This window comes from Sinocyclocheilus anshuiensis, unplaced genomic scaffold (genome assembly GCF_001515605.1).
Source record: "Sinocyclocheilus anshuiensis isolate Anshui unplaced genomic scaffold, SAMN03320099.WGS_v1.1 scaffold110, whole genome shotgun sequence".
NCBI classification, from domain to species: Eukaryota; Metazoa; Chordata; class Actinopteri; order Cypriniformes; family Cyprinidae; genus Sinocyclocheilus; species Sinocyclocheilus anshuiensis.
The window spans coordinates 1,778,613-1,794,399 of NW_015544155.1; the positions used below are offsets into that span (position 1 = coordinate 1,778,613).

The window sequence follows — 15,787 nt, forward strand, 5'->3', positions numbered from 1 at the left end:
AGGGGGTCTGAATACTTTCCGTACCCACTGTATGTATTAAAATAGAGAACAGTTATTTTCAAATGTAATAATCTTTCACATTATTACTGTTTTAACTGTATTTCTTATCAAATAAATGCAGCCTTGGTGAGCATAAGAAACTTCTTTCAAAAAAAATCTTACTGACCCCAAACTTTTGAACGGTAGTGTACTCTGAAAGTATAGTCATTCGAACGCAGCCTTAAAGTCTGAGAACTTTGAGGCCATCTATATGATAGTTTACACCTAAAACAGACCAAATATGCATGATGGGCATGTGCAAAAAATGCTTGTCCAATAGCTACAGGACAAAAAAAAGGCTCAAAAACTGTCTGAATTACAGGAAATGCTCATTAAGGCATCTCAAAGGGTTTCTAAAAAAAATACTCCAAAAGCATCAGACAGTGAAACCCTTTATCAACCGTTTATTTGCAAGAGCATATGTCATATTTACTCACCCTACTTTTTTTGCACACCAAGGAACACATACTTAACGCTTTCTATAACGCACTGTTAACAGAAGCTCAACACGTCTGCAGCTCTGTGGATGTTCCACAGCAGATCTGCCACTGTCTCGAGGCGATGCGAGGATCCTCTAACGTACCTTATTAATTCTCTGTTCTTATCTCCTAAAACTGGCTATCATTACAGCTCTATATATAGAGTCTCAGTGGGACTAAGGGAAGATGCACATACACATTACATTAATGGCTCTGGGCTCTTCTTTGCTCAGGCATAATGTACAAGTCGACAGCACACAAAGATACAGGAGCTAGATACACAGATAACACAAAAGCACTATACGCTTCTGTTCTGGCAAAATCATCCTCAATTAATTTCAAATTAAATATGCTAATTACGCTGAAAGAAAATAAAAAGGTCACTTCTGTTTTCCAAATAGAGCTTCTTTTGCAACAGCATGGATATGTCAGCAAAATTTCTGAGGGGTATTTTTTTTTTCTCTTATTCGTTCTTTTATGTTCGAATATTTCATGAATATAAAATAGCCCGTTTTGCTTTCCACTGGTAAATGAATGGGTGTCTACAGAGATCGTGAAGTGCTTTTTTGCGAATGTAGACTCCCACTGAGTTTGCTAATGAACAATCACCAGGGACTCCCTGATGGGTATTGTGTGGGAGCCGCTACTGACAGTAATGTGAAAGCCGGATTACTTTTTGTTGGGCCCATTGCAGCATAATTTCCTCCATCTCCTCGGTGGGCATCTTAACCCTCCATTACATTTTTAATATTTACTAATCACGTACCACTTTCCACTTTTATCATCCACGGTCCATCTAGAAGCATACTTCAGCTTTTGTTTGGCTACGTCTGATAAGTACAAAGTGTTTTATGGAGCCACTCAGAGAGGCCTCTTTGCTCACTCAGCTATCTAATTGAAAACTCCCCTCTTGTCACCGGCCCTCCCTCTGGGTGACTCCGTAGAGGGCCGGCATACGGAGCCAGAGGCCTGGGATCGCCGGGGGTCATTTCAGCACGCGGGCGGACTAGTGTCAGAATATGACCTCTCTTGCTGCCCCTGGGGCTGGACATGTTCGTCCATGTGGAAAGCAAAGGCAAGTCCAATGCCATTTCTCCAGCCTTCACAGGCTGCTGGACAGAGCGGTCGATTGAGGGCAATTTAGCTCATGCAACTTCACTGCAACACTGATCGATTGAGTATGTATGTGTGCATTAAGGTTCAGTCATTACATCTACACGTGAGGGATGGGATGCCTGTGGTGGATCAGCTGAGATGTGCAATAAATCTCAGTTGATTTTTTTTACTCTAAAAATCTCATATCACCTCACTTTTCATCTAGACAGTGTCACAAAGGTTTGGAGAGAGAGAGAGAGAGAGAGAGAGAGAACTTTTACCCAGATGCAGTAGCTGTCTATTAAAAATAAGAAAAATGAAATATTATAATATGAGTAATATATGAGTAATAATAAAATGAGTTAGCTTAATAAAAATACTTAAAATACTTCTGATTTTTACTTCTGGGTCTGATTTCTGATTAATACTTTTATTCAGCAAAGACGCAGTAAATTGAAAAGTGACAGTAAAGACTTATACATGGTTTCCACAAACAAATTAAGCAGTACAACTGTTTTCAACATAATAATCAAATCTGCATATTGGACTGATTTCTGAAGGATCATGTGAGACTGAAGACTGGAGTAATGGCTACTGAAAATTTAGCTTTGCTATCACAGGAATAAATTACATTTTAAAATATATTCAAATAGAATTCAGTTATTTTAAATTGTAATAATATTTCACAATATTGCTGATTTTATTGTATTTTTGATTGAATAAATGCAGCCTTGGTGAGCATAAAAGACTTCTTTAAAAAAAAAAATACAAAAAACTCCAAACTAAATTATATTCTCCACAGAAAATAAGCAATGTGGAAAGATTTTAAGCAAACCTTTCATTGGTTATAATTTGCTGAACTTTGGCTCTTTGAGCGTTGCTCTTACTTTTGAGTGGGCCAGCATAGCAACATTGCCTCATCCAATCATGAGTTTGGGGCGGGACTATCCGTTTGTCCAACCAGTAGACAGGTGAAGTGTTTGGGAAACTTGTTTTCAAACCAAATCATTATTTTTGCAATTCTATTTGGTGCCGCTAATACACACTTCACCTTTAAGACCACCGTAGTAAATAAAAATATCACACTCACACCAAAACTACTGCTATTTACAAACAGAAATGATCTGAGCTCATAAACAACACAGTTGTGCAATCATCTATGATGTAAACATCTGAAATCGTTGAATGCAGAATTGCACATTTGCATCAACACCAACACTGAGCAATTTCCAAATGAAATTCCAAAGCACTGCCTGAGCCCTGAGGCTACTGGGAAACTGGAAAAGGTCTGCTTTCCTGCAATTACTGGTGTAATAATCTCAGAGGACCAAAGCTGTACTTGCATTGTGACAAACATGATCACTTAAGCCATTTGCATGCAGGGATAATTAGAAAATATGCACTGATTAGCTTCAAATGTCTCATGTACAGCCCCACATTAAAGAAGACTCATTAGGTAACATGACTAATTGGCATTAATATGATTTAGACATGTAGCAGCACAAAGGTGCACCAAGATGCTGTATATTAATAGTTAGCGCTAAACCTAAAACACTGCCAGCAGAAACTGAAGCAGAGAGAGACCTGCAGGCATGTGTCAGGAGCGCTATGCATCTGCGATCACCAAATTTGGAATGACAAACAAGCAGGTAACAAAGCACAACATGAAGCAAGCACATCTCCTTTGGAGTAACGCCATGAATTAGTTGAAGTAAATCTACGCTAAGAGGCTAACATATATGGAAACACTCTCAGAGCCCGTATCAGCTCTGTTCTCACTCTGATAAAACTAAAAAGGCGTTTTGAAATTGAAGTCTGATCAAGGCGTTTTTGTGGCAATTCCTTAAATGAGAAGTAGATTAGAGACCACATGGAGATTAAGCTCATTGGAAGTATAGAAGAACCATCTGGGCATTCATAGGACCCTGGCTTTAATTAATCTCATAGATGGGGAGGGTAATGAGCACTCTTACCCAAATCAGCATTTTAGCACGAGAGAGAGTGCGAGAGATAGGAAGGAAGAAGAAACCAGCGGAGGCTGTTGTGAAGACAGCAGCAAGGCTGAAATAGAGCATATTGCCTACAGGGAAATTAGCACTGTGTGCGCCGTGATGAATGCCCCATTGTGTCTTCTGAGTGCAACGGGGGGGAAAAAAAGAAAGAAAAATGTCTGGCTGAAATTATGAAGTGCTCCCCTTTTTATCATCCTCGTGCCCTTGTCCGGGAGTTTTCCCTGGAAACGGGGGAGTAGAGAAGTGTTTTAATGAATGTTGTTGAGCTGGCCATTATCAGTAGGGTTCTAGTGAAGACACTGTGTGTTTGTATATTGAACTGGAATCAGGAACCACCAGTTCCTATTGCTCATCATTATAAATTAATGAGGAAAGCTTCTCTGCGCTATATGCAAGACTGCATTATCCAGCGCTGTCTGTGGTCAATTTACACAGGTTCAATTTTCTTTGAAAATTATGAAAGATTCTAAATAAATTGCACAATATCGCAAATGTACGCATTACAAATCTACAACTGTACTTCTGCCTTCTATAATAAGCTTGGTCTTGAGGAAGTGAGCGGTTCTGTGTCTACATAAGACAGCTTTCATTTAGTCATAAGTCATGTGTCACCAGTCTGGAGAGTCACACACTGGTGATAAATGCTTTTCCCAGGGCTTTAAGACGTGATTGTAGTCATAAACTGTACATTATGCATGACAGAGAGACTTTTTGAGTATGCCTATGTGTGCTTGTGTGTTAAAGTCAATGTATTTGTTAATACATTTTTAAATGTTAAAATACTACTCCGCCTGCAAAAAAAGCTGTAACTATGTAGTTTGTTGGATGATTCCCCTGAAAAGTGTATATAATATGACTCTTTTGTTTGTTCGACCATCACAATCTGCCTGACAACAGTAACTCAACCAACGACGTGAGCCTGAAGCAGGACTATATCTTTTTGTCCAGCCAATACATGATAGAGAAAGTGTTCAGGAAACCTGTTTGAAAAGTGTCATTATTTTTGCAACTCACTTTCAACATTTGTGAAATTGGTGAAAATGCTTTTCCCAGGGCTTCAGCGCATATGTGATTGTAGTCGAACACTAAATTATGCGTGATGCAGAGACTTTCTGAGTATGTTTGCATGTGCTTGTGTGTTAAAGTCAACATGTTTGTTAATTAAAAGTCATTTTTAAATGTTAAAATGCTGCTCTGCTAGTTTAACAAGCAAAAACAGCTATAGATATGTTATTTTTAGGATGATTCCACTGAAATGTGTGAATACTGTCAGCCTTTTGTTTGACCATCACAATCTGCCTGACAACAGCAACACTGGCTCAACCAATGGTGTGAGTTTTTCCAACCAACAGAAGACAGAGAAAGTGTTCAGGAAACCTGTTTTTAAAAGTCTCCTTTTTAACACATATGTAATGTAAGTGTGATTTAAATTCTAAATATCAAGTTACTTTGTGTGCATTTTTGTTTCATTAATGTAAAATTTCCTAATGCTTGCAATTTTCTGACAATATGACTGCCTGGTTTTGCTTGAAATAGTTTAAGATGGTGTACAATATTGAGTTTGTGTGTGTGTGTGTGTGTGTGTGTGTGTGTGTGTGTGTGTGCAGATCATTCCCACAGTGCTTCCCAAAGCAAGCCAGGGCTTGTTAAATAATTTAACCCCTGGAGTCAAGCATTGAAACAGCCTGAGTGAGTTTTGGAGGGAACTGTGCTAAAGCCTGGTGGTCCCCATCTGTCCCTGCAGAGGGTCCCCAGACGACCTGTCGCTTTAGAGTGTCCAGAAACAGACTCTCTTCAGATAATTGGGCTTATGCTGCTTCAACATTTAATTACGACCGCAAGGATCTAATCATGAATACACCTAATCCAAAGCAAAACGGTGGGATTTCACAAAGATTAAGAAGATTATTTAACAAAAGACCAGCTCCTTCTGCAACATAATTATAATATCTACACAAATCTGGATTATTAACAAACGAGCAGCATGTTGTTTAAAACTACAGCACAGGAAAGTGTCAGATTAATCACGTCATCTCATGACAACTCTAATCAATGTCTTTACAAGGTTAGGGGAACACAAAAACATACAAATACAAACATCTGTACAAATAAAGCAGCTGTATTTCCTCATTGTAACATATCAATAGCGAGAGCATTTTGGTAGCTATTTTATTAAGTAATGAAAAAGCTACACTGTTAAATTGTCCCTGACAGTATTTCATCAACCAAGTCAAATCAGCTGTATAGAACCAGAAGCAGCAATATCAGTGAATGAATCATTCATTTGAATATTTTTTTATTAAATGGGTTAACAAAAGGTCTGAATCAGTTTGTGGTTTAATCAGAATCATTTAAACAGCTCAGTCACAACTAAATCATTTGAAGGCTGAGTAAAAAAAGATAAACACGAACACATGTTCTGTTCACACACTAACAGCTTACGAAAACACTAAAAATTACAGTTTTAAACAGATTTAATGCTTAGGCTACTATTTAAACTGGTGTGTACGGACAGATTGTATATACAAGTTAAGCACATATGAACAGCAACACAAAGTTGTAATTCGAAACTCTGGATTTTCTATTTCCACTAGTTTCCAAATTGGGGGGTGTTTCAGTTAGTTTAACATGGTAGGTGTAGGTGCACTGAATGGAATGTCTGTCGATAAATTTGGTGAAATGTATGAAAATATGTACAAAATATGATAGTACTGTAAAATTACAATAGAATATATATAAAAATGTAGTTTACAGTGGCTTCATAAACTGATTAAAAACATGTTCATCATATCATCTTTGTTCGTCATTTTGTAGTATTTTTGTAATTAATAAAGAGAACCAACTTGGACCAACTTGTAAATACGAACTTTCCAGGAGGATCAAATTACATCTTATTATCTTTAATACTTTAAAATAAATGTATAAAAAATAATCAATGATTGAAGTGTAGTAGTGTAGCAGTTTTGAGTCCATAAAATCTTTACAGTGAGCCAAATAAGGTAGAGGTCAAGACAGAGGAACACTAACAGCTTTTTCATACTGTAGGAATGTCCAGGTCCTCTGCACAAAAACGTGGAGCAAATTCCTTTCTGGAGTTCCAGTGAAGCTAATCTGCACTCTGAAGGAGACAGCAGTCTGCCGCAACTGTTTACACAAACACATGAAACCACGTCACAGAGACATGTGGAGTGACTGAAAACACACAGTCCTGCTACACAACATGCATATACAGCCAGAGTGACTTGCAAGTCCTAAGAGATGAAAGAGTTAACATGGGATGTCAGAAATCATCCTGCTATGCGTTATGAGCTGCCAGTGCTCAGTTTCAGCCACACATATCCACTGACCGTCACACAGTGGTCATCGGCGTTACTCCCTCCTGCCTTGATGGCAAAAACAGATAATGCTTGTGCACTTTTTTCTGCAGAGCATAATAAGGAGTGATGTCTTCAGAAAATGAGACACTAAAAGTTTGCTGTTTGCTGTTCAGAAACTTGTATTTGCATCACAAGAAACACGAAATGAGTCATTCCCTCTGAATAACTGCAGGAAATGTAATACAGATCAAAACCAGACCACTTGTCAGACATGAAGGCCCAGGTGTTTGTTCAATTACAGAAACCTTTATGTATGGTCCATGGACACATTTAACATAATTTTTAAAATTCAATGCTTTTTTTCTATAATTTTTGCTACTTTTCAAATGGATTATGTATAGTTTTACCCTTGTCCTAGACCTAGACTTTCAATCTGTTAAGAAAAATAAAAAATTAGTTACTTTAAAAACAATTATAATCTAAATAAAGCGTAAAATAAACATTTAGAAAATTACTTAGTAAAAATGATTTTTTTTACAAAAGTCCTTCCTCTGTGACGTCATTTCAAAGTCAAGTTTTAGATAAGTTAGAGTACTTGATTCAGTGTTGTCCTGTGATAATCAAGTGCAGAAAAGGTAAGATAATTATAACAGAAAATGTATATAGAACATTTATACAGAATTTAATTTATAATATAATTATATATTATTATAATATAATTTATACATAATATAATGCAGAATATTGCTGATGCATTTTTCCCCAACTGAGCTATAATTGTCAAATTATGCAAAAACATAATATTATTGTATTAAATGTATTAATGTATAACATTTATTATATGAATTAAAATATTATTATATTTAATAATTAAATATATTATTATAATACATTTAGTTGTGTGTCAGTCCTTTCGAAAAGAAAAAAAAATATTTCCACAATGTCATTTCTATAAGAATGCTTGGTAACACTTTACAATAAGGTTCATTAGTTAACTACTTTAGTTATTATCATGAACTAAGCATGAACAATACTTCTACAGCATTTATTAATCTTAGTTAATGTTAATTTCAACATTTACTAATGCATTATTAAAATCTGCTTGTTAACATTAGTTAATGCACTGTGAATTAGCGTGAACTAACAATGAATGATGTATTTTCATTAACTAACATTAACAAAGATTAATAAATAGTGTAATAAATGTATTGTTCATTGTTTGTTCATGTTAGTTAATACATTAACTAATGGAACCTTTACTGTAAAGTGTTACCGATTGCTGTTAAACACAAAACACGATTTGAGGTGGAAATGACTCTGTGGTGAAAATGATCACATATCACATATATATAGAAAAAAAGGCAAAAAAAAGCATATATTTGCACATTGTTAATAGACAAATGAAATGAACTAGAGAGAGTGTGAAAGGTGTGAAGAGCTTTTTATTTATTTTTATTTATTATTTAGTCATTTAGCAGATGACTAGCTTTTTCTAGTCCACAGGGTTAAAACTGCCCGTAGTTGAAGAAACACTTCAATATATTACAGCATTCCCTGATATATGAGGGTGTATTTTCTATTCCAATTGCACTAAGACAATAAAGCACAAGAATACCGCAGGCTCATATTGAAGAGTGGCTCTTCTTATAGGCAGGCAAGGTCAATGCAGAGACTGACCTCTGCTAAGTCAATCAAACGGCTCTACGGCTGACAGATGAATGGATTAGCACAGCTGACCCACTATGACTGGCCACTCACAGTAAACAGCTCCATCCTCCTCAGAGCGAATATCTGTAACTTCCCATCCGACACTGAACAGATGAGCCTCTCTGAATGACACCGGGCCGCTTCATGACAGGATTCATACGCAGCACACCTGATTTATTTATAGACGGATACAACAGAAACTCATTCTCACCAACCTGGGAACAAAACTCAATTTTACCATTTACCTTTGACAATAAAATGATATATTAAGGTAAATAAATGTGATTCTGGTTCAAAACGGAGTCAGATTTTCATGAATAAATAATCAATCCTCAAACACAGCTACGATAAATTTTTAAATCTGCCACCCGTAGGCTTTATGAGATCATGAATTTATTATTAGACAACATAAAGGGGTGCCAAGAATTGTTTAAATCTATGTCTAAACAATCAGCGGATTACAGTTTCCTTTATTTACAGCTGCATTACAAGTGCACAGAGGGGTCGAATCCCAGCTGAGTGCTACCTTGGTACCTGATGTCCATAGAGGAAGCCTTAGAGGAACTCTCTAAAGGTTTAAGACCAGCTATTTTTGACATCTCGCTATTCTTAGCACTGCGGTCTCTTCCTGTCCTGCTGTTCAAATTGCGCTTAATAATTTAGCGAAATAAGCACTGCTGTTTATCAGTTGACCACACGGCCTACTGTAAGTGCACTACAAAACACTGCAGAGAGCGAGAGCTGGAGGTGAAGAGACCTGTACAACGGCACACTTCCTGTCTATCTGACCTCCGTGACAGCGTCTTTGATGTGTGAAATAGACACAGTTGAGCACTATGGAAAAAGTCTTTCGCGGAAGCCCAGCTGAGTACACCCACACATCCCATCTGTAGTGGAGGTGATTCACACTCATACACACAGAAACACAGCGCTGAGCTTCCTCAACAGCATTTACTAGGTCACCACACACACACACACACACAGTTAAGCAAGTATGTATAACAATAGTGTTCAAAGTTTCAGGTTTGGGGTCAGTACAATTTTGTATCACAGCACAAAAACATTAAGCAGCACAACCGTTTTCAACATTTATAATAATAATAAATGTTTCTTGAGCAGCAAATCAGCATATCTGAATGATTTCTGAAGGATCATGCGACACTGAAGACTGGAGTAACCGCTGCTGAAAATTCAGTTTTGCCATCAAAGGAATAAATTACATTATAAAATATATTCAAATAAAAAATAGCTATTTTAAATTTGACAATGATACTTCATCAAATAAATGCAGTCTTAGTGAGCATAAGAGAAAGAGCATAAGTTTATCCATAACCAAACGCTCATATTTCCAGTAATATAAGGTCATCCTAGTTGTTATTATGTATTTTTAAGCTGCTTTGAAACAATCTATATTGTATAAAGTGCTATATAAATGTCACCTGACAGTTTTTAAATCACATAACAGTGTAATTTAAAATTTCTTAAAAGAAAAATGGCAGATAATTCTTTGCAGTATCACAATACATTACAACAACATTCTCTTAGTCCTCCCCGCGCCGTCTGGTGCATGAGGTAACAGTAAGGGTCTTCCACTTCGTTCTGTCTACTGCTGTCCTGGGGGCCGTCTGTAGAGTAAGCCCTCTTCTTTTCAGCTCTTTCTTAACTGTTCTTCGCCATGTTTCTTTCGGTTGCCCGTGGTTTCTTTTTCCTTGTGGTGTCCATTGCAAGGCTATTCTGAGTAGTGAGTCGGCTGGCATGCGGCAGACATGAGCAAGCCACCTCCATCGACGTGACTGGACTGACTCTTGCACTGACTTCACTCCAGTCCTGTCTCTGATGTCGTCGTTGGAGATGTTGTTCGGCCAGAAGACTCTGATAATCCATCTTAGGCACTTGTTCTGAAAGACCTCCAGCTTTCGCTCGATGGCTACTGTCGTCTTCCAGCATTCTGAGCTGTAGAGAAGAACACTCAAGACATTGCTTTTGTAGATCTTGATCTTGGTGTGAAAGCTCAGGTTTGTGGATATCCAGACTGATTTGAGCATGGTGAATGCCTGGTTTGCCTTACTGATTCTGGCATTCACTTCAACATTTCAGTCACCATCTGCTGTCATTTTACTGCCCAGGTAGGCAAACTCCTGCACGTCCTCCAAGGGTGTTCCATCTATGTTGACAGGAGTATTAAATGTGGCATTTTTCCTCATGACTTTAGTCTTCTTGCTGTTGATGTTTAGCCCGATGGTACTGGCTATTTTGCTGAGTTTTTCTGTCTTCTGCTGAATGTCCTGATGCTTGTGAGCTAGCAGACCAAGGTCGTCGGTGTAGTCCAAGTCCTCCAGAAGTGAGGTCAGGGTCCACTGGATGCCTTGGCGCTTTTTTTGGGTGACGCTACGCAACAGCCAGTCAATGGCCAGGGAGAATAGGATTGGAGACAGGATGCAGCCATGCCTCACTCCGGTTTCCACCGGAAAAGGTTCTGTCAGCTCACTGTTGTGGATGGCACGACACTCAAAGCTCTCGTATAGTGACTGGATGACGTTGACCAGTTTCTTCGGAATGCCATAAGGTCGTAGAATCTTCCAGAGTGATGCACGATGCAGACTGTCAAAAGCCTTCTCAAAATCGCACTTCACCAATTTTCACGGGACAAAAAATAAGTTGTTAGGTGGTTAGAGGGAAACAGTTGAAATTGACACCCTTAGTACAATTTATTTGAACTTTTGACATGAATGTAACTACATATTAAAAACTGGATGGGATCAAAAGTAATAATTTATAATATTATTATAATTCTCAATGGACAAAAAAAAAGAAGAAGAAAAAAGTTAGAAAAAGTTGTCAGATGCTTGAAGGGAAAAAGCTGAAACTGAGTCTGCTGATACAGATAAACCAAAAATTATTTTACTGTTGTGGCCAATAACCTACAAATAAATTTAAAATTAAAAACAAAACATAACATAAAAAAATAAAATCAATCATTTTAAAATGCTGCAAGTCAATTTAGGCATCAAAACATTCTAATGCTCTTCGCCATGTTTCTTTCAGTTGCCCGTGGTTTCTTTTTCCTTGTGGTGTCCATTGCAGGGCTATTCTGAGTAGCGAGTCGGCTGGCATGCGGCAGACATGACCAAGCCACCTCCATCGACGTGACTGGACGTCTCCGGAGCAGTGGGCAGCCATTTTTTTGCTGCGGCGCCCGGGGAGCAGTTGGGGGTTCGGTGCCTTGCTCAAGGGCACCTCAGTCGTGGTATTGAAGGTGGGAGAGAGTGCTGTACATTCACTCCCCCCACCTACAATCCCTGCCAGTACGAGACTCGAACCCACAACCTTTGGGTTACGAGTCCGACTCTCTAACCATTAGGCCACGACTTCCCCCTATTTAATTTAACAGTGTGTTTATTAATTTATTTGTGTTTTTCAAGATTAGTCAGCAGTAGATGATAAACTAAAATTTATAAATATAGGAAATGAGAATGAATGATTATATATTCAATATCAGCTGATGCAATAAATAAAAAATCCCTAACATCGGAAGTAAAATATCTAGATTCAATTGCTTTGCCATTTACATCAGTAAATAAATTAAATAAATAAAACATAGATAGTAAATTAGTAATAAATAAATAATATAATAATTTAAATACATATTTTATTTAAATAAACAAAACATAGCAATAAAGAAATTATACACATTTATGTATTTAATAATTAAAATAAATTAAATAGATAAATAAATGCATAGATACATATACGCGTACATACATATAAAGACTGTTATCATGCATTGTGAACCAGCTCCTGCTAAACATAAATATTTTTCTCCACCTGTTTGCCAGGCCATATCATAGTTCTACAGCCCCGTGGAGCTGTCTGGTGTCTCTCCTATAAAAGTGACCTCTTGACCCTGCCTCAGTGTTTCATGGGTGGGATAGAACAGTGGCGAGAGGTGGGGGAAGTGTGTAGCACCATTGTGTCAAGCAGCAATCAGATCTCTCCAGGCCTTTCACAGTCTGTGTGTAACACAGCAGCTTCGGCATTTACCCCGCTAAAGACTCGTAATTAAACCGTCAGTCCCGACAACACTAACACCACATTTACACAGGTGCCAGCCAATCTACAAAACCTACAGTGGCTTTTTTACCACACAGAAAGATATTTGGGGATCTAGTACTAGCCGCTGATTAACGGGACAAATTACAGTGTGATACAGCTAATAACGCCACTCTTCATTAGGACCACAGCATTTTGTTTATGTTATGATTGTGCTAATTAATGGTGTTTTGACTGACAGCTGATACCAATTACAGTGCCTGCACTTCTATGCGTTGTTGCAGGCCATATCATGAAATATTCATGCAGCATCGACACGCGCCAAGTGCGGCACATGGAGCCATCCACGTTTTATGCACCGCGACCATATTTTCCAAAAATGCAAATGGTCTGTAATTGTTTTCATGAGAAAGGGGATACTACGATCTACAGATGGGGGCATTCATGCGTTACTGTCTCAATGGCAACATTTGGTTAATGGTGCACAAATATCATCTTCGCAAAAGGAAAGAGAGAGAAAGAGGCTGATTTAAGACTGTAATAAATGCTGGAGTATCCGCCGCAATTAACAACTGTTTTACACAGCGAGGGTTTTTTTTTTTTTTTCTACGAGAGGCTAATTATAAGACAGAGAATTGCTTCTCAGCATAGGGAGATATAATAAACTGTGATGAGCCCCCAGGCATTCTCCTGGGCTGCCGCCATGTGATCTGAACTGACTTGGAGTCGGGTTACTCCACAATAATGGCTGACTCTAAACCAGTGCAGACAGCAAAATAAACATGAAGCCCTGATCATAGCAATGACATTAAATATTGTTACCATGTCTTTGTAATAGTATGACATATTAGTTGTGCACATACATCTTCTGATGCCACTGGACACATCATCAGTGATGTTCCTGGAATCATCGGGTGTTTCGGGTCTTTCAACATCATACACCCTCCTCCAGGTGACCCAGCTGGGGCTGATCAGACCCCAGCTTGTGTCCAGCTGGCTGGCTACTTAGTACTCCATGGCTCTCCTCTTTTTAGCCATAGCCACCTTGAAGCCCTCTCTGCTGCTTCTGTGGTGCTGTGTATACCTACCCTCCTGCTCGCTCCCTCAATGCCCAACTCTCTGTAGGCTCTGGCCAAGGAACGTGCTGCAAACCTCCTACATCCACCTTCAACTGGGATGCACCTCGCTCTCCATCCTGCCTGCTTGCAGTCGCTGACGAGTCCTTCATACTTGGAGAGCTTCCTTTCAAAAGCTTCTTCCAAGCGATCTTCCCAAGGGACGGTCAGTTCCAGCAGCACAACTTGTTTTGTGGATTCCGATACAAGGATGATGTCTGGTCGCAAAGTGGTAGCTACAATATGACTAGGGAACTTCGGCCGTTTTTCTAGGTCCACTAGCAGTTGCCAGTCCCTTGCAGAGGCCAGTATGCCTGCAGATTTCCTCTTCGTTGAAGTAGGCTGCTCTCCAGCTCTGACGAAGTTAATTCTCTGCTTGGAGGGTCGGGACCGCTTTGCCCTTTCAACTCCAGTGCCGATAACTTCAGCAATGGTCTTCAGGACTCGATCGTGCCCTCAACCTTGTGCCAGCTTGATGTCGTTGCTCCTGAAGAGACCCTCATTCTGAAATTCCTATAATAATCATTGAAGAGGAGTGTAATTCTGCTGGGGATATGGTACCTGGTTAGTGTATGCTCCACCAGCTTATGAGGAATGGAACCATACGCATTTGCCAGGTCTAGCCATAAGACCGATAAGTTGCCCTTATTCTCTCTGGCCTCCCTAATGAGCTGCGTCACTACGCCAGTGTGCTCCAAGCAGCCTGGAATACCTGCAACTCCACCCTTCTGTACTGACGTATCGATATAGGTGTTCTCTGCCAAATAGGTGCATAACCGGTTGGAGACAGCACTGAAGAAGATCTTCGCTTCTACGCTCAGCAGGGAGATTATGCGGAACTGATTTAAATAAGTTGAGTTTTCCTCCTTTGGGATCCATACCCCTTCAGCCATTCGCCACTGCTCTGGGATTCTTCCCCTTCTCCAGAAAACTCACAGAATCTGCCACAGATGAAACAGGAGTTTGGGGCAGTTTTTGTACACTTTGTATGAGGTGTTACTTGGTCCAGGTGCAGAACCTGCCCTTGCCTTGCGGATCACCTCTCTGACTTCCTTCAACTGCAGCTCTGACAAGTCAAACTGTGTCTCTGGTCCAGGAGGGTCTATTAAGATGTCACACTGTCCCAACTTCTCTTCTCTCTTTGGATCACTGTATGTATTACTCAGATATTGATCCATTTCTTCCTGTGAACAGACCAGCTTTCCACTGCGCTTCTGCCCCAGCAACTCCTTAGTGAACTTAAAGGGATCGGCTATAAAAGCAGCACGTCTTCGAGCCCTTTCACGACGGCACCTCCGATGCCCCTCTGCTCGGCGGAGGACCCTGATCTTCTTTCGCAAGGATACACATCAGCTGAGCTAAGCCAATGCGCTCACTCTCTCTTGCCTCCTTAAACTGGGACTTTAGCGCTCTCATCTCCTGCCTGATGTTATGAATTCTCACTGCTCTATAATTCATGGAGTAAGGTGTTCTCGTACTTTTCTCCTCTTCTCCAAACCGTTCGGCTCTCATACTGACAATAATGGTTGTCATGGCTTGCAGCTTTCTGTCAGCCTCTCCCTTAACTGTTGCCTCCAAAATCTGGTTGACATCTTCATCAAACTGCTCCCACAGTGAAGTCATGCTAGCTGCTGGCCATTTGATCTGTCTCCTGCTGAACTTAATGTTGGGGGGATTTGTTTGCAACACGTGGAGGTTCCGGGCACTGTGGGGTGACTCCGGGCCTGGCCCCTCCTGCGTCTCACCAGGTTGGACACCTGTGCGTTGTGCTGCTTCTCCTCCTCCCAAACACTTCATTCTTGCTTAGTGGATCTTTAAGTCACGGTTGTTCTTGCAGGCTTTGCCACATATGCACTGGTTATTCATAGTCAATTTTTCATTGCTCGGGTCTGAAACCATTGTATCCGTCCAACTGGGGTGCTCATCCTCCCCGCCTCTCGGGCACCCCTGGGGGTATTTCACCATTGAATTCT

At 39.6% G+C, this 15,787-nt stretch overlaps 1 pseudogene; it reads right to left on the reverse strand.

Moving 5' to 3' along the window:
• Positions 1-10,742: 10,742 nt before the first annotated feature.
• LOC107695385 (uncharacterized) lies at positions 10,743-15,458 on the reverse strand (annotated as a pseudogene).
• Between the last annotated feature and the right edge of the window lie 329 nt (positions 15,459-15,787).